Consider the following 26,325-nt stretch of genomic DNA (forward strand, 5'->3'; position numbering starts at 1 on the left):
AAACCCACTCTTCAGGCTCCGCATATATAGAGCATTTGCGCCCATGCTCTTTTGATATGCACCTTTTGATATGCTCTACGACATAAATGGTGTCGCTGGACTGTCTTAAATTTTTTTCAGTTACCGGCCTGTTGTCTTTGAAGTTCCTGTTGCCAATACCTGTTGTGGCAAACTTTTTGCTCTGTCAAATGTACCAACAAGTTCCCTCCCTTGAAATGTCATATTGATTTTAGTAGTCTTTAATTGTTTGTGAGAATAACGACACCGTCATATACGTTGCTTTTTAAGATGCAGACACTGTATATGCCGCTTAATACATGCAAATTTTTAGTTTTATCTCCGGCTGCATTTCAACATATATCAAACTACACTTTTCTATTGTTTTCGGTAATCGAATTGTGTTATCACAGTTTGTACTGTGATCTAGAGAATAAATCATTAGTGATACGATATTGTCAAAATCATAACTGTAAAATTTGATACAAGGTGATTGAGAAGCAAAAATGGTCAGCATTGCCAGATACAAACATAGTGATACTCCATCACACGATGCTCCGGACGAATTCGCCCTTCTTTTCGATTCAATTATTTCTTCTTGAATTTTCCTTGAACAAAAACATTCTCGGTTTTATGACTACTAAAATACTCTTCATCTTGCTTTGTAAAGTAATTCTTGATTTTCTCAGGCAACAAATTTAACAGGTTGCTGAACCATTTTTTGTGCTTTGGGATTACTCTTAAGTTTTTTAAGTAGCGGATTGTGATACTTCTAATTTATTGTGGCTTTTTTCTGGGTTGAGAATTTTTGTTTTTGCTGCCTTTTTTCAGTGTACTCTGTGGGATTTGAAGAAACTGCACCTCCTTCCTCGGCAACTTTCTTTGCCTTCTCTTGCTCTTTAGAAGTTTATTGCTCTGATTCTTTGGCTTCAGCCTCAGAAGTGTCAGTTCAGTGAATCGTTAGCATCCTCAGCTTCGGATTGATTTCAATTATATCATCATTCTCTAAGCTGTTCAAATCGATATTGTTCTTCTCCTTAAATGTTGTTTTTCGTTTTGCCTGAAGCGTGAATGGCTTTTCTCGTTTTTTTTAAACTTTTTTTAGTCGATCATAATTGACCTTAAAAGCGTTCCTCGTATGTTTATTGTCTACCTTGAAATTCAAATCGTTTTTGATTTCAACTATTGTGTATGTTCATCTACAGAAAGAAGTAAATTTTCTTAATTCTTCTTTTTTTTTTACTAAAACTAACACTTCTTCTTCATCTTTATAGCACAGTCCATACCTACTGCGATCATAATAGGTCTTCAGGTGTTCTTGTTTGACATTTAGAAATTCTTGCAACAACTGATGCGTTTCCTGTAGTTTTTGTTTCGATGTGAAAAACAGCCACTTTGTGTTGCATATATTGCGTTCTGTGTTGTGCTATAGAAACAGTTTATAGGTAGCAACAGTGGAAAACCCAGTACCACATACGCTGGTTTGTATTTTGTTACACTATGGATTGATGATTCATAGGCCATCATCTCTAAGGGTAGAAACTTGATCCACTCATGTTGATATTGACCTTTGTTATTGGAGAGATATTCTTTTATTGTTTGATTTTTTCTTTCAACCATCGCGTTCCCCTGTGGGTGGTAAGATATTGTTGATGTCCTCTGAGTTTCTAGTTCACTGCAAAAACTACAAAAAGATTTTGACATAAATTTGACCCTTGGTCACTGTGGAGTTCACTGGACAGACGAATCTCACTATCCACAGCTTCTTGACACGGTTTCTGGTTGACTGGGTTTCCATTTTGTGAGTGAATGACGATGTTTGTGCTTAGTGTTTTTTTTCTTAGCCACAAGTCACAGCTTTCTATCAAGTTTCTTATGTCCCTTCTCATGCACGGCAATAAAACCTTTCACAAGCCATTTGGTGTTTTCTCAATCCCAAAATGACCTGCAATAGGATAGTCATGCAACAGTTCAAGCACGTTGGACACTCTCCCCCATGGCACAAGCATTTGTTAAACAGTCTCAAAGTTGGGTTCTGTTTGATGTTTAAGATACAAAATCCCTTCAATGAGACAATCATTTAAATACCTTTGTAAACAACTCAGGGGTATAATTCTCTGAGTACTTTGTCATTTTGCTGCCCATCCCGCAGTTTTACTCTCTGCTAATTGGCTAAATGCCAACTTCGACTACTATAATCGGTTTTGTCTTCTTCTGTGGCCATCGCAACAGCGTTAACAAAAGTTTGTTCATCCTCTTCTGTGTTTATGCGCAACAGAAAATCAGTGTGTGGGATTTTTTTGCCTGCTCTATGCTTGATGTCAAAATTAAATTGCCCAGGTTTCACAATCCATCTTGCAACCATACTGTCTGTTTCTTGAAAACTATAGATCCAGAAAAGAGCACGGTGGTCCGTTATAAAAGAAACATGCTGATCAAGTAAACAGTTTTTAAGATGTTGCGTAAAATGAATGATTGCAAATAATTCCCGCTTAGCAGCTGAATCATTTCGCTGATGTTTACACAGAGTTTTGGCAGCATATGCAATAACTCTATACTCAGTTCCTATTTTTGGGTAAAAATTGCTCCAATGCCTGTCAACGAAGCGTACGTAGTTGATGTATACGAATCCTTCTCGTTTGGATATCTTGAAACTAGGGCTTCCAAAAGCTTCTTCTTTAACTCTTCTTTTTTGCGCTCTGTACCGCAATCAAATTTGTTTAACTTATTCAGTAACTTGTAAGGAGCTTGTGCTGTTTTTCCAGAAACCGGAATACATTTTTGATTATAGCGCAAATGGCCTTGACGTTTTTCAGGTAGGATGGTTCTTTCATTCTTTCTACCGCTCTCACTTTCCCTGGGTCGACCTCGACTCCACTCTCGGATATATTGTGCTCCAAAAAACTGACACGCATTTGGGGAAAAGTGCATTTTGATTCCTTAATCTTTAAGCCATTCTCCACAAAACAATGAAAAATCAAATCTAATCGTTCCAGAGGGACGTCGAAATTTCTTCCGAAAACAATAACGTCATCTAGATACACTAGAGGCTTTTCGTAAGCAAGGCCATCAAAAAAAATTCCATTAAGTTATGAAAAGCTACCGGTGCAGACGCTAGTCCCATAGTAAGTGGTTTTCACTAATACAAGCCCAGAGGCGTTAAAAAAGCTATTAAATTCTGACTCTCTTCCTCGAGCGCAATCTCAAAGTACCCCGACAAGAGATCTATGTTTTTGAAGTACATGTTTCCCTCCAGTGATTCAATAAAAACATTAGTTATTGGTAAAAGCTAGCATCTTTTCACTATTTGTTTGTTCAGACCACGATAGTCTACAACAAAGCGATAGGTTCTATCCATTTTGGTACCAGTTATGACGGTGCTGCCGAGTTGGAATGTATTTATTCGGTTAAGTCTTCTCGCTTAAATTTTCAAAAAATGTTTTAATGGCTTTTCTTTTCTCAAAACTCATGGTGCCGTATATACGTCTGAATGGCACAGAATTCTTTTTTTTTATTTTTTGATAAACTGGGTTGCAAAATCCCATATCATTTGGTTTTTGCGAAAAAAGTACTTCATATTGTGCGCAAAGTGACCCCATTTTTGACATTTCCTCACAAGACAAACTCATTGAACTTGCGTTCACATGCTTCAAAAATCCAAAATAAAATTTATCTCTATACTTTGTATTAGTGTCATTTTATTTTGCTGCATTTTTGAAATTTTTTCAATGTTTTCCGCAAATGCGATTCTGGCAATTTTGTAAACATTCTTTTGTTCTAATGTAGGGTTCTGAACCCGAATCCATACGACATCATCAACCATGTCACATAGCGATCTCGCTATTAATAAATATGATTTGTCTTCAAACTCTTTCATGGGCTCGACTATAATTTCTATTTGTTGTGTTCTGTTACCTTGTTCACCGACAGTTTTGCGCTAAATGAAACCTTCGGAGCAACGAAATAAGTGGCGATCCGCTGCAGCAATTTAGAATATACTCTTATTACTTCGTTGTCATGGGGAGAATGGTAATGTTTTCTAATTTACCCGCAAAAAAGTTCGTTTTTTTAGGGTTTTAAATACATTCAAAAGTAAATAAGAAATCCATGCCCAATAAGCAAGGCGTTGTCTCAAATTTGGTCACCATAAATTCAACAATTATCTCAGATATAAATTTTTGAATAGCTGTTCACAGGCATTTTTCCATAGTTGGCAGGTATTATATTTTTATTTCACACTCTGATCTCGCTCGGTTCTCCCAGTTGCTGGTAGAGTGTTTCGCCTAAACGATTAACAATACTTCCACAATCAATCTAAGTTATTAACAGTTCGTCTTTTATCATTGTTTTTGGCAAACAAGTTCTCCATTGAGCTGTTTCCACCCTGCAAAAATGTTACCTAGCTAGCTGAAATTGAAGCCCTGCCGTCTTCAGCTAGTTCTCGTTTAAATACGGGCAATTTCGTTTGAAAATATTCGGACTCCCACATTCAAAACGATTTCTGCCTTCCTTAGATGCATGATTTTGCTGACTGCAACGGCAAAAATTTTCTCTCTCAAAACTAACCGCTGTCTTTGACTGCTCGGCAAGAACCTCCAACCTCGGTTTCTGTTCTCGCCCCATGATGTTGTCGACCGAGCTCTACTGTCAATTATCAGCGCTGCTTCTACTATAGCTATTATGGTTTTTACTTCTATCTTCTGTTTCGCTTGAAATTGGCTCACTACCGCGCAGAAACTCGTTTGGCCTCGCTCCTTGAGATGAAAAATTTTGATTGTCTTGCCTGTTAGATTGGTTAGTCTGCAATGTTGGCACTAAACCATTAATCGAATTTACTAAGTGAATGTCCTCCTCCTCCCTATTCATTGTCCAACTCCTCACTTCTCATGACTTCTTCAATATGTAGTGCTATTTCTAAAGCTTTGTCGAAAGTCATATCCGCGTCATTTAAGTTCTTTCGGAGGTCCAGTCTTACCTGAGTATTTTATATGGCTTCGAGAAATTCCCTCAAATTGAGATGTTCTCTTATCTCATTAGGCTTTTGGGGGTATGCTTTCAAGGCTAAAGTTTGCAAATCCCGAGAAAATGTGTTAATTTTTCAACCATGTGCTTGACTCACCTAGCTAGTCTCCCCCGGAAAAATACAGGTTTCTCATTATAATATTGTCTATTGTCATAATGTTCTCATTATAAATTTTTAGAGTCTCATCATACCTCTGCCTAAAGTGTAAAAGTTTCTTCCGAAAGTGTAAAATAGAAATCAATAGCCGACTTTTGTAGCCTTAACGCAAAATAATGCGGCCGTTCATCAATTTCGATTTTGGCGCCGTTTACTCTTTCTTTGCCACTTCTGAAGTTGTGAAATGAGCTCAAAGTGTGTCTAACATAACTTTCAATATTGTTTGAACTCTTAAAAAGGATCCGGTTACAGCGTTTTTGACGAGTGCCGCTCCATCCTTTCTTTATTTCAAATCTGCTATTGTTCAAACTATTTCAGTAACTTTGTCCGAAACACGAACTATTTTTCGTTGGCACTCGAACTCAGCAGCCCTTAAATCTTATTGAAACTGTTTTTTTTATATTAAAATTAACAAAACTCGAGGTCTTATGGTATACACTAAGTCAAATTATGTCAAATTCAATTACGCTTGATTTTGAACTCAATTTTATCATCAAAGACAAGTACGCCCGATTTATACTACTTAAAAAAATGAGGAAATACTTACTTGAAAATTTGAAGATGGCAGTGTTCCTTCGATAGGAGCTGCCCGTGCGCAATACCATATGACTCTTTGGCTAATTGAGCGTGGTATTTTTTATAATATGAAGTTAGAAGTTAAATTGTTAAGTAGATCAATGTGAAGAAAAATTAGTGTAAGAAAACTGAGATTTGATAGAGTGGATAGCTTGGGTGGTAAGTTTGGTGTTCAATGAATGAATTTAATCCTCGCTTTTGTTGGTATTCAATTTCTGTTCGGTCATCGTGGTAATTTAACCAAGTCAATAATAATATGTCAGTCTCGTTGATTTGGCTCGGAGCCCGATCTTTGTCTAGTCAAAGGTTTATTTTTTTCTGACACTTATCAATCTTGTGTCAGCCATAAATCAGGTAATAAATCAAGTTTTAAACTAATATGTTAACACTGAGACCCAAGGCTTTCAATACGTGTGACACTCACATTAGGTTTTCATGTTCCAGGTGCTGCCGAACAGGAGCTTTGTATAGCTGATGGATAATTTTTCTGGTCACCACAAGGAGGGAGTACGTTTTTTTTACTTGTAATGCCCTATGGGGGTCGAAGTTTAGCGTTCGGTCTATGCCTATGTTTGCTTTGATTCAGATCCAGTTAGTTCTTCATTGTCCAAATTGTAGACTCCTTCTGTTTGACTGTTCTTCGTTGATAAAGTCAGTCTAACGCAATTTTTGAGTTCAATCGTAGTAATTAATTCGTTGGCACCCAGGTCTAGACCTCGACTCATGAAAAGACAATGCTCGACCAAAATGTGCTATGAAAAGACCATACTGGACTCATTTGAGCTATGAAAAGACTTTAGCTGGACTTTAAGAGATTCTGGACTTTAGCTCGACTCAAATTTTTTGCAAAAGACTTTAGCTGGACCCAAAATTTCACAAAAGACTTTAGCTCGACCCAAAGTTTGTGCTGGACTTAAGCTCGACTCAATGTTTGCAAACAAAGTCGAGTTAAATTCTTTTCATGGGTCCATCATTAGTCTTTTCATAAGTCTGCTTTTCAGCCATTAACGTTTTACCTGCAATATTGCATATAACGTAGTCAGCGTATATGATCTTGCACCTTTTACTATTCAAAAGGTCCACAATTACCTCAAAAAACTGCATTATTTTTTTTTAAAAAGATAGCTCATAATATTGGGAAGGAAAACGAACTGCATAACGCCGAAATTTTTTCATGGCTAATGGGACTAGGACCAATACTCTTAAGCTAGCTGGTTTCATAGAATCAAGTAATGTGGTAATATAATCGATCTGCAATAACTCTTTATCTTAAGATTTACAAAATTCTTAAGGCTTTTGGCAGATTTCCAACTGATTCTTAAGTTGGACTGCTCTGGTGCAAAACTATTTAGTCTTGCTCCGGTTCTGCTTCTGTATGTACAGAAGCAGGAAAAAAAATTTAAAAAATTTGAATTTTGAAGAAAAAACAGACTTATGAAAAGACTAATGGTGGACCCATGAAAAGACCTTAACTCGACTTTGCTGGTTATTAAAAGACTAATGCTGGACCCATGAAAAGACCTTAGCTGGACTTTCTTCGTTATGAAAAGACTTTAGCTCGACCCATGAAAAGATATTAGCTCGACTTTAACTAGGAACCTCGACCGTGTAATTATAGTCAATATTGGCCCCCCCCTACTAGACTTTTAAAGTCTTTTCATAAGTCGAGGTCTAGGCCTGGGCAGCAACGACAGTTTGTTCAGATCTTGTTGAAGTAGTCTCTGAGCGTCTTCTCGAGTGATTGTTGAAAATAATTCACCATGATATGCGAATAATTACGTAGATGAGTTTGTGCAGGCTGGTATTGAGTTTATGTATTTGATTAAAAGTGAACATCGCAAAGATGACCATTGCATGATGCCATCGATTTATCAAACCATTGTCCAACCATTATTGAACAATGGTTGGATACGATTGGATAAAACTTTTTATCCAACCATTGTTCTGCCTTTTACTCCATCTACTCTAGCACTTCGAGTAGGCGACTGCGTGGCATGGTTTCAATGGCTTTCTTGAAGTCGAGATATATAAGGTCTACTTGGTGTCCATTGTCAAGTGTTTCTTCCGACTCGTCCCTGGCGTTAATTAATTACAACGTCGTGAATCTATTTTTTATGAGTATAAACTGCACTGGGCTTAGGAGGTTTTATGCATTGGGGAAATACACGTTATGCAGTCGAATGAATTTTCCAACGATTTTACATGAAATTGAAGTTATGCTTGCCATTTTGTACTTATAAGGGTTTTTTTCACCTTTCTTGTTCAGAGCACTAAATTAATTTCTTCTCCAATCTATGGGTTGATCTCCAGTATCCCATGTCGAGCCAAAGACTTTTTTAAAAACAGCGACGTCATGGGTCCAGTTTCAAAGAGTCCACTTGGATGTATAGTGTTCGATCCCGCCAATTTTGAAGTATCAGTCTTTTATCACTTTTTCAGTACCTTGGTTTCAGTGATTGTGCTGTCGTCGATTATGAAAATTTTGATCTCATCTTGAATATCCCAAGATTCCGTTGGTTCCCTGGTCAATAGTGATGAGAGAAAACTAGTAAATAGAGCTAATTTCTCTGTGTTGTTCTGGTCATTTCTCCATCGTGCCTTTTCAGATAAGAGAATGCTTCCCGTTATCTCGTTCTCTGGTTTGCGTAACTTCAAACTTTGGTTTCAACTCCGCAAAAGCCCAAATGCTGTTCTTTGTTTGTTGTTTTCACATAATCACGATAGTTTTCTTCTCTGCTCTCTAAGGTGAATGATCTCCAGGCCTCTTTTGTTGCTTTTAAAATTGCCAAGGTTTTATTGATAAGGAGTCGTGGTCGTTATTAGTACGAGGTTGAGATTGCTCTTACCCAGTGGCGCACAAAATCTTATGTTAATGGGGCATAAGCGTCAAAATAAAAAAGGACAATAGGGAATTGTTTCTTGGACTCTTTTTTTTATATTTGTTTCAGGTAAGGTGAAAGTAAAAAACAGCCTCAAAAAATTTTACTTCCTTGCTCTCCTCTTTTTAATGTGTTGCTAGATTTTCCCAATCTGTTGAAGGAAGGTTTAGACCCCAAACTACTACTACAATAGTTTTCATGATTTTCCAATGTTTTCTCAAGATTCCGGCGTAATTTTCAATTGACAATTTGGGACTTCGGTAAATTGAGATAAAATTCAACCAAGAAGTGATCAGATGAAGTTGTCACTGTAACTTTTCTGAGGTTGTAAGATAATATCTTCTTGTATATACTGAATATCAATACCAATATATACTATCATCGCTCGTCCATTTTCTGTTGGTTTCAACTTTTTCGTTTCTAAATTAAAATCTTGAATTTTGTGAATTTTGTGCCAAGTGCAATTTCATTTTAAAATGCTATTCTATGTTTTGGCCTCAGTTATTGCATTTATACCCGGTTTGTTGTTTGAACGCTCTATTTCCCGAACTAATTCCTCCAATTGCTGTGGGTGCAATGTGTCAGCGCTGGTAAACCTAACTTCACGTTTTCCTAAGAATGTAGGTCTGCGTTGCTTTTCAACCTTATTTTTTATCTTCCTCTATTTATGTGCGGTTACTCTCATATTTAGTGCTGTTGTGTTTTTTGTTTTATGTACAACTTCGCGAACATATTTGCGTTCCTTCCAACTTCTGTCTCGGGACTTTCGATGGTAATTTTAAAAAAAATTGCGTTTCTTAGATTGCTGAAGTTCTTCATGGTAGAAACCATATCTCCACTGGTTTCAAAAGGGACCCGCAGTTGTCTTTTCTTGTTGCAATGGCCCTATTTTTGTCCGTTGTTTTCCCCAACCTAACGCAGTTTTTGACTTCCAGGTTGCCAAATTGGATTGTGTCTGGGAGACTGTTGAAAAATTGTTTACTGTTTTTTCAATTTACTGCAATTTCCTCGTCCTCCCTTTCCACCGCTTGGTGTAGAATGCTGCCGTTCATCAATTTCAATTTTGGAGCCGCTTTTTGTTCCTTTGGAAGTTGTGACATGAGCTCATAGTGTGCAACATAAATTTCAAAATCGTTTGAACTCTTAGAAAGGATCCGGTTACAGCGTTTCTGACGAATGCCGCGCCATCCGTTCTTTATTTAAAATCTGCTGTTGTTCAAACTATTTCAGTAATTTTGTTTGAAACACGAACTGTTTTTCTTTGGCACTCGAACTCAGCAACCCTCAAATCTTATTGACACTGTATTTTTTTTTTTGAAAAAAAAATTTAAAAAACTCGAGGTTCTATGGTATATACTAAATCAAATTATGTCAAATTCAAATACGCTTGATTTTGAATTCAATTTTATCATCAAACAAGCACGCCCGATTTATACTATTTAAAAATTTAGGGAGTACTTACTTGAAAATTCGAATATGGCAGTGTTCCTTCGATAGTAGCCGCCCGTGCGCAATACCATATGACTCCTTGGCTAATTGAGCGTGGTAATTGTTTATAATATGAAGTTAGAAGTTAAACTATTAAGTAGATCAATGTGAAGAAAAATTAATTTTAAAAAATTGAGATTTAATAGAGTGGATAGCTTTGGTGGTAGGTTCGGTGTTTATTGAATGAATTTAATTCTCGCTTTTGTTGGTATTCAATTTCAGTTCCGTCATCGTGGTAAATTAACCAAGTCAATAATAATATATCAGTCTCGTTGATTTGGCTCGGAGCCCGAGTTTTGTCTAGTCAAAGGTTTAATTTTTTCTGACACTTATCAATATTGTGTCAGCCATAAGTCAGGTAATAAATCAAGTTTTAAACTAATATGTTAACACTGAGACCCAAGGTTTTCAATACATTTTCTTTGTATACGTGTGAAACTCACATTAGGTTTTCATGTTCCAGGTGCTGCCGAACAGGAGCTTTGTATAGCTGAGTGAAAATTCTGCTGATCAACACAAGGAGGGAGTACATTTTTTTTTACTTGTAATGCTTTATGGGGGTCGATGTTTAGCGTCTGGTCTATGCCTATGTTTTATTTGATTCAGATCCAGTTAGTTCTTCATTACCCAATTTTTAGACCCCTTCTGTTTGACTGTTCTTTGTTGATAAAGTCAGTATAACGCAATTTGTGTGTTCAACCGTAGTAATTAATTCGTTGGCACCCAGGTCTAGACCTCGACTCATGAAAAGACAATGCTCGACCAAAATGTGCTATGAAAAGACCATACTGGACTCATTTGAGCTATGAAAAGACTTTAGCTGGACTTTAAGAGATTCTGGACTTTAGCTCGACTCAAATTTTTTGCAAAAGACTTTAGCTGGACCCAAAATTTCACAAAAGACTTTAGCTCGACCCAAAGTTTGTGCTGGACTTAAGCTCGACTCAATGTTTGCAAACAAAGTCGAGTTAAATTCTTTTCATGGGTCCATCATTAGTCTTTTCATAAGTCTGCTTTTCAGCCATTAACGTTTTACCTGCAATATTGCATATAACGTAGTCAGCGTATATGATCTTGCACCTTTTACTATTCAAAAGGTCCACAATTACCTCAAAAAACTGCATTATTTTTTTTTAAAAAGATAGCTCATAATATTGGGAAGGAAAACGAACTGCATAACGCCGAAATTTTTTCATGGCTAATGGGACTAGGACCAATACTCTTAAGCTAGCTGGTTTCATAGAATCAAGTAATGTGGTAATATAATCGATCTGCAATAACTCTTTATCTTAAGATTTACAAAATTCTTAAGGCTTTTGGCAGATTTCCAACTGATTCTTAAGTTGGACTGCTCTGGTGCAAAACTATTTAGTCTTGCTCCGGTTCTGCTTCTGTATGTACAGAAGCAGGAAAAAAAATTTAAAAAATTTGAATTTTGAAGAAAAAACAGACTTATGAAAAGACTAATGGTGGACCCATGAAAAGACCTTAACTCGACTTTGCTGGTTATTAAAAGACTAATGCTGGACCCATGAAAAGACCTTAGCTGGACTTTCTTCGTTATGAAAAGACTTTAGCTCGACCCATGAAAAGATATTAGCTCGACTTTAACTAGGAACCTCGACCGTGTAATTATAGTCAATATTGGCCCCCCCTACTAGACTTTTAAAGTCTTTTCATAAGTCGAGGTCTAGGCCTGGGCAGCAACGACAGATTGTTCAGATCTTCTTGAAGTAGTCTCTGAGCGTCTTCTCGAGTGATTGTTGAAAATAATAAAGCATGATTTGCGAATAATTACATAGGTGAGTTTATGCAGTCTGGTTTTGAGTTTATGTACTTGGTTAGAAAAAACATCGCAAAGCTGACGATTGCCTGATGCCACCGATTTATCCAATCTTTTTCCAACCATTATTGAACAATGGTTGGATACGATTGGATAAAACTTTTTATCCAACCATTGTTCTGCCTTTTATTTCATCTACTCTAGCACTTCGAGTAGGCGATTGGGTGGCATGGTTTCAATGGCTTTCTTGAAGTCAAGATACATAAGGTCTACTTGGTGTCTGTTGTCAAGTGTTTCTTCCCACTCGTCCCTGGCGTTAATTAATTACAACGTCGTCAATCTATTTTTCATGAGTTGTATGCATTTGGGAAATATACGATATGCAGTCGAATGAATTTTCCAATGATTTTAAATGAAAATGAAGTTATGCTTGCCATTCTGTAATTATAGGGGTTTTTATAGCCTTTCTTGTTTAGAGCACTAAATTATGCTCGTCTCCAATCTTTGGGTTGATCTCCAGTATCCCATGGCCAGCCAGACTTCATTTAAAAACAGCGACGTCCTGGGTCCAGTTTCAAAGAGTACCCTTGGATGTATAGTTTTCGATCCCGGCAATTTTGAAGTATCAGTCTTTTATCACTTTTTCAGTACATCGGTTTCAGTGATAGTGCTGTCGTCGATTATGAAAATTTTGATCTCATCCTGAATATCCCAAGATTCCGTTGGTTCCTTGGTCAATCGTGATGAGAGAAAACTAGTAAATAGAGCTAATTTCTCTTTGTTGTTCTGGTCATTTCTCAATCGTGCCTTTTCAGATAAGAGAATGCTTCCCGTTTTCTCGTTCTCTGGTTTGCGTAACTTCAAACATACCATTGCATTCAATTCCGCAAAAGCCCAAATGCTGTTCTTTGTTTTTGTTTTCAAATAATCACGATATTTTTCTTCTCTGCTCTCTATGGTGAATGATCTCCAGGCCTCATTTGTTGCTTTTATAATTGCCAAAGTTTTATTGATAAGGAGTCTTGGTCGTTATTAGTTGGAGGTTGAGTTTGCTCTTACCCAGTGGCGCACAATATCTTAGGTTAATGGGGCATAAGCGTCATGTTGGCGAGCAGCAAATTAAAAAAGACAGTAGGGAACTGTTTCTTGCTCTCTTCCTATTATATTTGTTTCAGGTAAGGTAAAAGTGAAGCACAGCCTCAAAAAATTTAACTTCCTTGCTCTCCTCTTTTTAATGTGTTGCTAGATTTTCCCAACCTGTTGAAGGAAGGTTTAGACCCCAAACTACTACTACAATAGTTTTTCATGATTTTCCAATGTTTTCTCAAGATTCCGGCGTAATTTTCAATTGACAATTTGGGACCTTGGTAAATTGAGATAGAATTCAACCAAGAAGTGATCAGATGGAGTTGTCACTGTAACTTTTCTGAGAAATTGTAAGATAATATCTTCTTGTATATACTGAATATCAATACCAATATATACTATCATCGCTCGTCCATTTTCTGTTGGTTTCAATTTTTTCGTTTCTAAATTAAAATCTTCAATTTTGTGAATTTTGTGCCAAGTGCAATTTCATTTTAAAATGCTATTCTATGTTTTGGCCTCAGTTATTGCAATTATACCCGGTTTGTTGTTTGAACGCTCTATTTCCCGAACTAATTCCTCCAATTGCTTTGGGTGCAAATTGTCAGCGCTGGTAAACATAACTTCACGTCTTCTTAAGAATGTAGGTATGCGTTGCTTTTCAACCTAATTTTTTATCTTCCTCTATTTATGTGCGGTTACTCTCATTTTCCAGTGCTGTAACGTTTTTTGTTTTATGTACAACTTTGCGAACTTATTTGCGTTCCTTCCAACTTCTTTCGTGGGACTTTCGATGGTATTTTTTTTAAAAAATGCGTTTCTTAGATTGCTGAGGTTCTTCATGGTAGAAACCATATCTCCACTGGTTTCAAAAGGGACCCGCAGTTGTCTTTTCTTGTTGCAATGGCCCTACTTTTTTTCTGGTGTTCTCCTCAACCTAACGCAGTTTTTGACTTCCAGTTTACCAAATTGGAGTGTGTCTGGGAGACTGTTGAAAAATTTTTTACTTCTTTTTCAATTCACTGCAATTTCCTTGTCCTCCCTTTCCACCACTCGGTGTAGAATTATATTCTTCTGTCTCTTGGTTACTTCCTCATCATCTTCTTCACGTTTTTGCTCCATTCTGGCTTCTAAAAAGATTCATTTTAGTGGTTTCGTTTTTGCCACGTTTGTTATCTAAGCATCATCTTGGTTTTATTTCAAAATTTTTATGGTGTTTTTCACTCTCGCTTTGGGACCATTCATAAAACAGTAAAAATTGTCCTTTAAAATTTTTACTGTGTTAAAGATAATATCCAGATCCGTTCGCTATTTGTTCACTTTTCTCCATTTATGATTCTCTTAACCTCCAGGTCACATATTTCGTAGCATCCGATGACCGCAGCTCTCCTCAAGTACGCACAATCCCTGCGGGTCATGTTCAGGCACTTGCATCAGAAATTCTTTGTGCATTAGTCAATTTATCATTTGTTTTTTTTTTGAAATTTGACGCTAATGTTCATCACTTATCCATCCATCTGGTTCAGGCCATGAGGTTGAGTATATTTATCTCCTACCTGGAGCAAAATTTGTTGTTATAAGTTCCACCTAGACCGAACCGGAACAGAAAAATTCCAGAAACCTAACAGAGCAGAAGACTATTAAAAGTTAATTTAGATTTTGTTTCACTTCTTTTTCTTCTTGTTCTTGTTCGTTGAGCTCCATTTATTGGTTGTTTTTGCGTTGACTAATCTTTTGAGACGGTCTCTCTTGATTCGTTGGACAATTTATTGCTACTATTTTTGTAGATGGTTTTTCTTATCTGGTACAGCTTGAAGAAAATTCAACTGAGAACAACTTTTTCTCAGGCGTCCTATTGTTAGAGAATTTGTTGTATGTTCTCTCGTGGGGAAGTGGAAAAGTGTTTTACGCTCATTCCTGAGGTTTCAAATAAAATAAGTGACTTGAGACCAATGGGCGCTGTACTGATAGCTGCTACTGGACAACTTGCTCCAATAATGATCACCATACAACCCAGAAAAAAATTAAGTACAACACGCTAAGGAATATTTGATCACGATGAGAAGATTTAGGTTTAAGCTACCATCTTCGTTGAAAATAAATCTGCATACTTATAATTCCGCTGATTTTGCAAATTCAAAGTTGAAGCTTTGAGTCCGCGGTGAATCCTCGTAAATTGACAAATGGACTTAGTATCGCCAAAAACCTTAGTTTGTGTTACTGTGATTCACTGTATGAAGTTCTTCACTGATCATAGACTTCTTGCTTTGGTCTTATGAACCGTTATTTAGGAAAAAAGCCATTATCTTATAGGAAAATTGGTCAAATCAGGGGCGGCAAGTCAACTCCTATAAAAACATGTAAACTATGAAAGTAGTAAAACGTCCAAGCATCGTAAATAAATTGTAAACCTGTCACGGAGGCAGTGTATGGAGCTAAACACGAGAGCAAAGTAAAGTTCTCTTTTGATGTATGTAATCAAGCGTGAAGTTGAAGACTATTTCCGATTGCTGATTCTTGTTGACCTATGTATTGCTTCCAACCCTGACAAATGAGTTCCATCAGTGCAAAGGTTCAATCGACAGACGGTGGCTTTCCGGACTTCATTTCTTCTTTGTTAATTTTTGCTGAAATTAAGCTGAAGAAGGATCCAAAGAGCCAATCTTCTTGGATCATAGCGAACACTGAAAATAGCATTCTGAATATTGCTGGGAGCGCGGTCTTCATTAGTCGGAGGTTGATGTTGCACCTACACAGTGGCGCACAATATCTTAGGTTAATGGGGCATAAGCGTCATGTTGGCGAGCAGCAAATTAAAAAAGACAGTAGGGAACTGTTTCTTGCTCTCTTCCTTTTATATTTGTTTCAGGTATGGTAAAAGTGAAGCACAGCCTCAAAAAATTTAACTTCCTTGCTCTCCTCTTTTTAATGTGTTGCTAGATTTTCCCAACCTGTTGAAGGAAGGTTTAGAGCCCAAACTACTACTACAATAGTTTTTCATGATTTTCCAATGTTTTCTCAAGATTCGGGCGTAATTTTCAATTGACAATTTGGGACTTCGGTAAATTGAGATAGAATTCAACCAAGAAGTGATCAGATGAAGTTGTCACTGTAACTTTTCTGAGAAATTGTAAGATAATATCTTCTTGTATATACTGAATATCAATACCAATATATACTATCATCGCTCGTCCATTTTCTGTTGGTTTCAATTTTTTCGTTTCTAAATTAAAATCTTCAATTTTGTGAATTTTGTGCCAAGTGCAATCTCATTTTAAAATGCTATTCTATGTTTTGGCCTCAGTTATTGCAATTATACCCGGTTTGTTGTTTGAACGCTCTATTTCCCGAACTAATTCCTCCAATTGCTTTGGGTGCAAATTGTCAGCGCTGGTAAACATAACTTCACGTCTTCTTAAGAATGTAGGTATGCGTTGCTTTTCAACCTAATTTTTTTATCTTCCTCTATTTATGTGCGGTTACTCTCATTTTCCAGTGCTGTAACGTTTTTTGTTTTATGTACAACTTTGCGAACATATTTGCGTTCCTTCCAACTTCTGTCTCAGGACTTTCGATGGTATTTTTTAAAAAAAATGCGTTTCTTAGATTGCTGAGGTTCTTCATAGTAGAAACAATATCTCCACTGGTTTCATAAGGGACCCGGAGTAGCCTTTTCATGTCGCAGTTGTCCTTTTTTGTTGCCAAATTGGATTGTGTCTGGGGGACTGTTAAAATTTTTTTGCTGCTTTTTGAATTTACTGCGTTTTCCTACTCCTCCTTTTCCATATAATTCCGCCGAAAACGCAAATTCAAATTTGAAGCTTTGCGTCCACGGTGAATCCTCGTAAAATCTCAAATGGACATAGTCTCGACAAAACCTTAGTTTGTGCTACTATAATTCACTGATCAGAGACTTCTTGCTTTTGTCTTATGAAACGTTATTTAGGAAAAAAGCCATTGCCTTATAGAAAAATAGGTCAATTCCGGGGTGGCATGTCAACTCCTATAAAAACATATGAACTCTGACAGTAGTCAAGCGTCCAAGCATCGTAAATAAATTGTAAAACCGTCACGGAGGCAATGAATGGAGCTAAACACGAGAGGAAAGCGAAATTTGCTCCTGATGTATGTAATCAAGCCTAAAAATGAAGGCTCTTTCTTTTTGCCGATTCCTGCTGACCTATGTTTTGCATGACGAATGATTTCCACCAGTGCAGAGGTTCAATTGACAGAAGGTGGCTTTCTGTACTCCATTTCTTCTTTGTTCATGTTTTGCTAAAATTAAGCTGAAGGGGGAACCAAAGAGCCTATCTTCTTGGATCTTAGCACACACTGGATATAGCGTTCTGAATATTTTTCTTTTAAAATATTCACGGTATTTTTCTTCTCTGCTACCTATGGGTGATGATCTCCACTCCTCTTTTGTTGCTTTTATAATTGCCAAGGTTTTATGAGTTGGAAGTGTGGTCTCTATTAGTCGGAGGTTGAGGTTGATCTTACCCAGTGGCGCAAAATATCTTATGTTACTGGGGGCTAAGCGTCAGGTCCTTGAGCAGCAAACTAAAAAAGAACGATTCGTAATTGCTTCTTGCTCTCATCTTTTTATCTTTTTTTTCAGGTGAGGTAAGACTACTGCAGAGGGTCGAAAAGTTTTGCTTCTTTGCTATCCTCTTTTTATGTGTTGCTATATATTCCCGATCTATTTAAGGAGTTTTTAGACCCCCAAGTACTAAAAACTTTTCTCATGAGTTTCCAGTGTTTTCTCATGAGTTCGGCGTCATTTTTAGTTGACAATTAGGGACTTCGATAACTTGAGATAAAGTTCAACCAAGAAGTGGCCAGATGGAGTTGACACTGTAACTTTTCTGAGAAGTGGTAAGGTAATATCTTCTTGTATACACTGAATATCATTACCAATGATACTATCATCGCTCGGTTCTCCATTTTCTCTTGGTTTCATATTTTTGGGTTCTAAATTAAATTCCTGAGTTTTGTGCCAATATCATTTTCAGTCAAAAATGCTGTTCTTTTTTGGCCTCAATTATTGTAATTATTGTTTGTTGTTTCAATGTTTCAGCGCTGGTATACCAGACCTCAAGTGTTCTTCAGAAACTAGTTTTGATTGGCTTTACAACCTTCCTTTTGGTTTTCCTCTGTTTATGTGCGGTTATTCCCCTTTTTCCAGTGCTCCTACCTTTTTTATCTTTACGTACAACTTCGCGAGCATATTTGCGTTCCTTCTGACTTCTGTCTTAGGACTTTCAAAGGTATTTTAAAAAAAGTTTTGAGATTCTTAGGTTGCTGAGGTTCTTCATGTTAGAAACCATATCTCCACTGGTTTCTGAAGGGATCCGCACTGGTCTTTTCTTGTCGCAGTTGCCCTATTCTTGTCTGGTTTTCTCCCCAACCTGACGCAGTTTTCGGTTTTCAGGCTGCCAAATTGGACTGTATTTCGGAGACTGTTGAAATTTTTTTTTACCGTTTTTTGAGTTTGATGCTATTTCATCATCCTCTCTTTCCACTGCTCGGGGTAGGATTATATTCTTTTTTTTTGATTCCTTACCTTTTCTTTATCACGTTTTTGCTCTTTTCTGGCTTCTAAAAAGCTTGTTTTAGTGGTTTCATTTTTTCCACGTCCGTTTGTCTTCTTGGTTCTATTTCAAAATTGTCATTGCTTTCTTCACTCTCGCTTTGGGACCTTTCATAAAACAGTAAAGTTTCTCCTTTAATATTTTACTGTGTTAATAGTAATGTCCAGACCCGTTCACACTTTGGTCACATTTCTTTTTTTAATATTCCTTTCACTTCTGGGTCACACATTTCGCAGCCCCGGATGACCGCTGCTCTCTTCAAGTACTCACAAATTGCAGGGGTCAAATTTAGGCACTCGCAGCAGAAATGCTTTGTGCATTGGTCAATTTATCATTTCGTTTTTTGAAATATGTACGCTATTGTTCACTTATCCATCAATCTGGTTCAGGTCATGAGTTTGAGTTTATTTGTCTCCTACCTGGAGCCGTTTTGGTTGTTAGACGTTCCACCTAGACCGCACCGGAACAGAAAAAATGCAGAAAGCTTTCAAAGCAGAGGACTATTAAAATTAATTTAGATTTAGCTTCATTCTTTTTCTTATTGTTTTTGTTCGTTGAGCTCCGTTTACTGGGTGCTTTTGCAATGATAAATCTTTTGAGACGGTCTCTCTTGCTACTATTTTTGTAGATTGTTTTTCTTGTCTGGTACAGTTTGAAGAAAATTCAACACAATACAACTAAATTGATGGGTACACACGTGTTAGCTGTTCTCGGTAGCAGGCATTTCATTTTTTTCTGTAACATAAAGTTATTGCAGATAAATTTAGCACAAGAGGTCAGCTACGGGAAAAGCTCTGAAGCAGTTGCTGCTGTGTTTACCAATTGTGTTGGCGATAACATCGAGCCATAAAACTGTTAAACTGTTCGGTTTTTTTCCGGCTCGATGTTCGGCCACAAAACTGTTCGGCCACAAAACTGTTCGGTAGTTTAGTTCGTCCATCTAAAATTAGGTGAAACACTCGAAAAAAGAATTGATCACGATGATAAACTAAGGCATAAGCTACCAGGTTTGTTGAAAGTAAATCTGCATACATATAATTCCGCCGATTGTACAATTTCAAAGTTGAAGCTTCGCGTCCACGGCCAATCCTCGTAAAATGTCAATTGATCATAATATCGACAAAACCTTAGTTTTTATTTTTATAATTCACTGTATGAAGTACTTCACTGACCAGAGACTTCCTGCTCTTGTCTTATAAACGTTATTTAGGAAAAAAGTTTTTCCCTTCTGGAAAAATTGGTTACTTCAGGGGCGGCAAGACAACTCCTATAATAACATATAAACTCTGACAGTAGTCAAACGTCCAAGCATCGTAAATATTATGTAAACCCGTCACAGAGGTAGTGTTTGGAGCTAAACATGAGAGCAAAACAAAATTTTCTCCTGATGTATGTAATCAAGCCTAAAATTGAAGGCTGTTTCCGATTGCTGACCCCTGCAGACTTATGTATTCCTTCCAATTCTGACGGATGAGTTCCACTAGTAAAAAAAATTCAATCGAGAGATAATGACTTTCTTGACTTCTTTTCTTCTTTTTTCATGTTTTGCTGAAATTAAGCTGAAGGAGGAACCAAAAAGACTATCTTCTTGGAAAATGTAGCGAACACTGTCATCAATTGTGAAATTTCAGTTGCGAATTTTTTCTTTGCAATACCTGTAGGACGATCTCGAATTCAACAATGCCAAACCTCATCAGACAAGGTGGCAACTGAGTCGCGCAGTAGTTGTGACTAATGTGTGTCTAGCTACCTTTTGTACAAGTCTGAAGAGAAGGCTAAATTTCGAAACCATCAGATTCTTCATTTATCCTGTTGGCAAACAAATTGCGTGTATCAAATTGCCTGGCATGAGTCTTGCCAAATTTTGGACAATGTAATGCGTGCATGGTACTTTGACAGGCTCCCAGCCGTATCTGAGGTTAAGGCCATTTCAAAATTTTTCTTCGGTTAGACTAATATTGTATCTTTTCAACGGGAGGACCTTCAACCAGCACGAAGCTTCCCTATTCTTTGCGAGATTTAGAGAATAGTTGAAGAATCTCACAGAGTTGAAAATGCTCGTTTACCTGTAAAAACAATTTTACAAAAACTTTTCTCACTGGATAAGAATAGATGTTTCTATAAATATGACTGAAGAAGGGATGGTTTAGCATTGAGGGAGTCAGTTTGTTTTCAACTATATATTTCCGCAATTTTTCATCAAATAGCTTAGCGGAATTTGGCGTCGTTGATTTAATTTAATTCAATCTAGTTGATTTAATTTCGGACTCCATCTATGTAAGTCCTCTAGACATTTTGATGTGCTACTTTACTGTGTTAAACAAGTGCCCTTTGTTGAATCCGTGTTGAAGGAGGACCAAATAGTTCTCCTATATAATAAAAAAATTTTGCAACAATAACCTGACTCCTTTGAGGATCTAAAACATAATGGTCTTCCATCACCTCAACTTCTAGAGCCGAAAAAATATTAGCTCTTATTACCGTGTTAGGTTTTGGACGACATGTGGCTATGTTGTATACGAAAGCTTTTCAATGCTAGTCTAGCTGTTCCCGTACAAACTTCAAAGTCTGTAGTGTACCAGCAGGATTACCGTTATCAGAGTACCACTTTTGCGTGAATCTATGAGGGGAAGAGTTCCGACAAAATTCAATGCCACTGCAATCAGACCTGCGTTTTAGCTTGCAGAGATTTTGTTTTCATCTTGAATGGATCTGATAGTAAAAGTTGCAAACTTTTAGTTGATGCAAAAGGTGGTGCGCAAAATGGTGCAACGTTCTTCAGTGCATGATCTCCGTTATTACTCTGGAATTAATTCTTGGCAGCGATACGTAAAACATTTTTGCATGCTTTTCGTGGAATTGCCGACGAAGCGCACTGTTTGATTTCACTACTATTTTCTACATATGTTTGTTCTGCTTTCTGAGAGTCTTGTTCCACAATAGTTACCATATTTTTTCAGCCTATATCTCGTATCGACTTCTTGCCTATCTCAATAGATCTAACGCCAGGACATGTATTAAAAGCAATTAGAAAGCGAGTAATGCATATAACCAAATCATCTAAATTTTCATTTGCAAATCTCAAAGCAATCATTGACAAGGTTTTAAAAAGACTGCTTGAGAAAGCCTCAAATGATGTTTCTAATCGGTGCTGTTGAGTTGCGTCAAGACCCGAGGTACCGTGATGACAACTTGTTTTTGACGTTGATCATCTGATTACGTTGCATTTGTTTATACAAAGATGGACTGAAATGTAAATCACGTTCCTTAAAGTCCAATAATACAAGTTTTGCATCTAAATCGACGCTTTTCGCGTAAGTTCTCGAAAGCTGTCTGAATTTTTGCTTTAATGTTTAGTTCATCTCAAGATCATTCGTAAAAGCTCCTGAAGTGCCTTGTCTTAGTAAAACAGTTAATGGAAATTACATCTGATCCATTTGTGCAGTCTTCTATAGATTGTTTTGGATGTGGATTCATTTTTACTGCTTTCGTTTTTGCAAGAAATAGATGAGGTTTTATCAACGCACATATCATTGCGCTTTTGCTTTGCAGATTATCTGCAAGGCCCTTTACGATGATTATGTGCTGGGTATCCAAACTTTGCAACCGGTTTTTTTGCCGATAGTGGAAAACACGGGCTTTTAGTGAACCATTTTGTTGCAAGTTTTGAAATCATCCGCAACGCATTTTTTAATGAATTCACAATTTTTTTTCCAGAAATCGCTTGGATTCGGGAATACCTCGATGCGTTTTGAAGGCCAGCCACGCCCTTTTTGCCTTGGCTGCTAATGGTTTGGAGTGGTTGCTTAGTCAATCCGGGTAATGGTTAGTTTTCGTTGCTAGACCAGTATATGTCACATGCACGTTCAAAACTCATAATACCACATTCCACATGAAGCGAAAAACTAGACTAATGATTCTGACTGTATTGACATTATCAGGGGAAAAGTGTTGTCTAGACGGGGATTAGAAAAATACAAAGCAAAATCGTTCCTTACAAAAAAAATGTTGTGGTTCTATGATGATTCTGAAAGATGGTGTTAGGTTTGACGAGCAAAAGGTTTGAACAAAGCAATTTCTTCCAGAAAATCAGAAATTTGATTCTAGAAGAAGACATTTTGGAAGAAGAGATGTGCAGGATGCATTCAGTGATCCAAAGAAAATCAGAACCGGCGCAGATTCCCCGAGGATAGTAGCCGTGGACGCGCCCACCTGACGTATATCGAGATGGAAATAGAAAAAAAGAAGAGATTGAAACTGACAAAAATTTTTCCTGGAGCTCAAACAGTAGTCTTTTATTTCAGTTCGCAGTTTCAGAGATATTCTATTGTTATACCTAATTCAAATTCTAAATTGAAAGCGATTAAGTTTAATACTTAATGAGAGGCCTCAATCGTTATCCCATCTTTTTTATTTTTCTCTATTGGCAATTGAACGTCTTCACGGAATTGCGTAAATCAATGCGTGATAAACCGTTATAATTATTTAGTTGAATCTTTGGGTAAGGTGAGTCACTAGTAAAACAAAAAAGTTCTGACCTGCGTAAATTTAAAAAACGCGATCAAAATAATAGCCAAAGCAAGAAAATTACCAAGAAAATTACAGCCGGCAGAACAATTGAACAATGCCAGTCAACAGGCAATGCCAATTTTTGAGAAACTCAAACAATCAAACAGCTATGTAGAAATTCAATTGTCAACAAAACCCCATGGGCCTTTTAACCTAATGGCGAAATTGATCTAGTTAAATCACGCACAAGACTCGAAGGAGGTTTTTTGGTCAAAGAAGACAAAAAAAAATTTCAGAAAACTTATAAAATGAAGAAAAATTGAAATTGCAATATTCAAAATATTTTTCTAATTTCGCAAAATTAATTTTTTCAGAACCATTTTTTCTCACCTTAATCTGCTCTTTGACCTATCTGAAAGACCTCAAAACACTCAATTGGCCCATAAAGATCGATAAACTTGGAATCTTACAAAATGATTTTTATCTCCAGTGGTTATCTAGTAACACAATTATAAACCTTACATAAATTTCTTGGCTCTTAAAGATCGTTAAGCCAGTAAAATGACAAAAATTTTCAGAGAGTTTCAGGCGAATGTCCAATTCTATCAAAACAATTGCTAGTAGTCGTGATATCAAAATATTGAAAGTATTTCCATTGTCGCCAAAAACTATGCTGTAGTCTTTTGATACAAAATTCAGGAGCTTTTTCTGTCCCTTAGGCTTGAGAAAACTATTTACCAAAGCAGAATAGTTACGATTGTTTTTGGTTCATGTAGCAAAGAATGTCTTTGTTTAAACAGAAAGCTCTTGGACTGTACTCACCTATTTTTGCGGAGGAATTGTGTGCGTTACTCAACTTAATAATTACAGCAATTAAAAAACGTTTATGATATTATACTTTGCTGAGATCTGAAGTAATTACTGTAATTTGATATGGTATTTTGGTATCTTTATTCGTCATTGGGCTTTTTGTCGTGTGATTTACTAATATCAGGAGCTACGGCAAATAAATCCGCGATCATTTCTATTTTTTCAGTTCTCTAGTAAATTGCCGCAAATTATTTATGCCTTTCCGGTTAATACTTCTAGTTACGTCCTGCTAGTTAATAGTTCAGTAAACTCGGCTAACTTTTCGTACCTGTTCGTTTTGTACCTGCTTGGATTTTTCCTTATTCCTGTTAATCTCAATTCCGTAGAATTGCGCCTTGCTCACCCAAAATTCTCTCGGTCTGACTCCCTGTCTCGTTTTTTCGCCAATCACTGGCTTAGGTTTTATCTGTCCCATTTCTGTTTTTTTGCGCATTGCTTGCTCGACTTCTCGTTTGTCCCTGTAACGTCGCAATGTAACCTTATCGTTCGGCGCTCCACGTCTTTATCTTTGCCGGGAACTATATGTTCTCGTCAATTTATCCAGATCTTTAAGCCGTTGCTTTAAGGAACTGTCTACATTGGGCTGTGTTTGGGTTCGTTTGGTCTTTCTTTGTGTTTGAATTTTTGATTTTTTGGAGTTAGTTTGCAATGAAAAAATAAAAATTGGTATGTAAAAAAAAATCAAAGGTTTCCAATAAAAATCATAAGCTTCTGCTAACTTAGATAATATCGTGAAAATGAGCCGCATTCTGTGTGTCGTTCAGGGAGTGAATTGTCTACTCGATTTTGCCATGCGATTAGTCTAGTGGTGATCGATTTTCAACTCTGATGATTGCTAACAAAATTCACTTACAAAATTTGACTCGCTCAATTCTAACTGAAAATAGGATGCAAGAAGAATGATTAGGTAGGGAAACTTGTCGCGAAATGGAAAACAAAGACTAGTAATTATCAGTAGCTAATTGTAATCAACAGATAGTTCTTCCCATGGTAGGATACTAGATATGAGACAAGTAAGTGAACTATGAAAAAAATCTTCAAAATAATAAGTAAACCGTATTTAATACTGATTGCAATGAATATGGTGATTGTTAACGACATGTCCGTTTTTTTTGGAAAAACTGAAATGTACGATATGAAATTTTATTTAACAACAAAATTTACAATTTTTAATAACTCTTCACCGGTTATATAATAACAAACACATAATTGCTGTTCAAGAATAGCTATTGATATCAGTAAAGCAAATGAGTGTTTTGCTGTTCAGTTTTCGAATTTAAATCAGAGTTCTCTTCCTCATGAGCATGATCAAATTCATAATTTGGGCCTTGATCTGACTCATATTCTGGAGTCCAGATCAGAGAAACTGCCAATTTGAGGAGACGGACATTCGGTTGAAATGGGTTCCAGCTGATTTGCCTTGTCTTACATGGCTTGTACCACACTAGGTTGAAATGATTCAACATCACCTTCGCGTCTCTTTCGTTTTAGTGTGTGCAAACTCGGGGCAATATTGAGTTGATTTTCCAGAGCAATCAATGGTTTTAAAACTGAAAAATTTTGGATTTTTCCGGGTGCGTTTGCCTCATCTAGGGGGAACGCTTTATACGGCATCATGCGCGGTAATCGTAAATTGAGCAATTTGCAGTAAGGCATCATGAGGAGGAGAAGTAAATAGAAGAAGACATTAGGCCGCATTAGTTGGAATGGCGGCAATTAGTAGGCTCGGCCGTGTGAGTGTAACTGGAGTCTCAATTGTGAAGTTGCAGTTGGCTCAGACTGAACAAAATTGGTTGGCACGTTTGGAATTTGTACTTGCATTACTTGTGAAATAATTAATAGCGTCGATGATACGCCACTCTCAGCTGCTCTTTTTCGGTGTTTCATTTTTTGAATCCCCTGTTTTCATTCGGACAGGTTTCTTGATGTGTGTCATAATTTTGGCAAAACCTGTTTTTTTCTGCCGCTCTTGGACCACTTCTGTCCAGGTATTCTTTTATATTTGTCACTCGCTTTTCTCGCAATCCGAAATGAGATCGAAATTTCGGGGTTCATAGAGGATGAACGTGTGTTTGTCGTATTCTAATACTATTGATCCGTGGGCCAAGAGGCCGCAAGGGTATCGAAATATTTCTTAGGACCTTTTATATGGATGCCGTTCTTTATTGAGTTTAATTTTGACTGTCCCCTATTTTAGGGTATCGGCCGACAGCGTTCTTTCATCGATTATGTAGTTATTCCAGTGGTATTGAGGCAGAAGTTCATTGGGCTTTACCGTTTCCTCGTCTAAACAATATCTCAAAACATTTTTTATTTCCAAAATCAATATGTTTAGTTTATGTACTTATATTGCTTGACAAGCTGTTA

General features: G+C 36.9%; 1 protein-coding gene across 1 annotated transcript in view; it reads right to left on the reverse strand.

Moving 5' to 3' along the window:
- Nucleotides 1-26,325, reverse strand: part of LOC142341539 (FK506-binding protein 2-like) — a 390,606-nt gene that overhangs the window by 37,409 nt on the left and 326,872 nt on the right. The gene's annotated exons all lie outside the window — the stretch shown is intronic.

Source organism: Convolutriloba macropyga, chromosome 6 (assembly GCF_964194025.1).
Source record: "Convolutriloba macropyga chromosome 6, txConMacr16.3, whole genome shotgun sequence".
Lineage (NCBI taxonomy): Eukaryota > Metazoa > Xenacoelomorpha > Acoela > Convolutidae > Convolutriloba > Convolutriloba macropyga.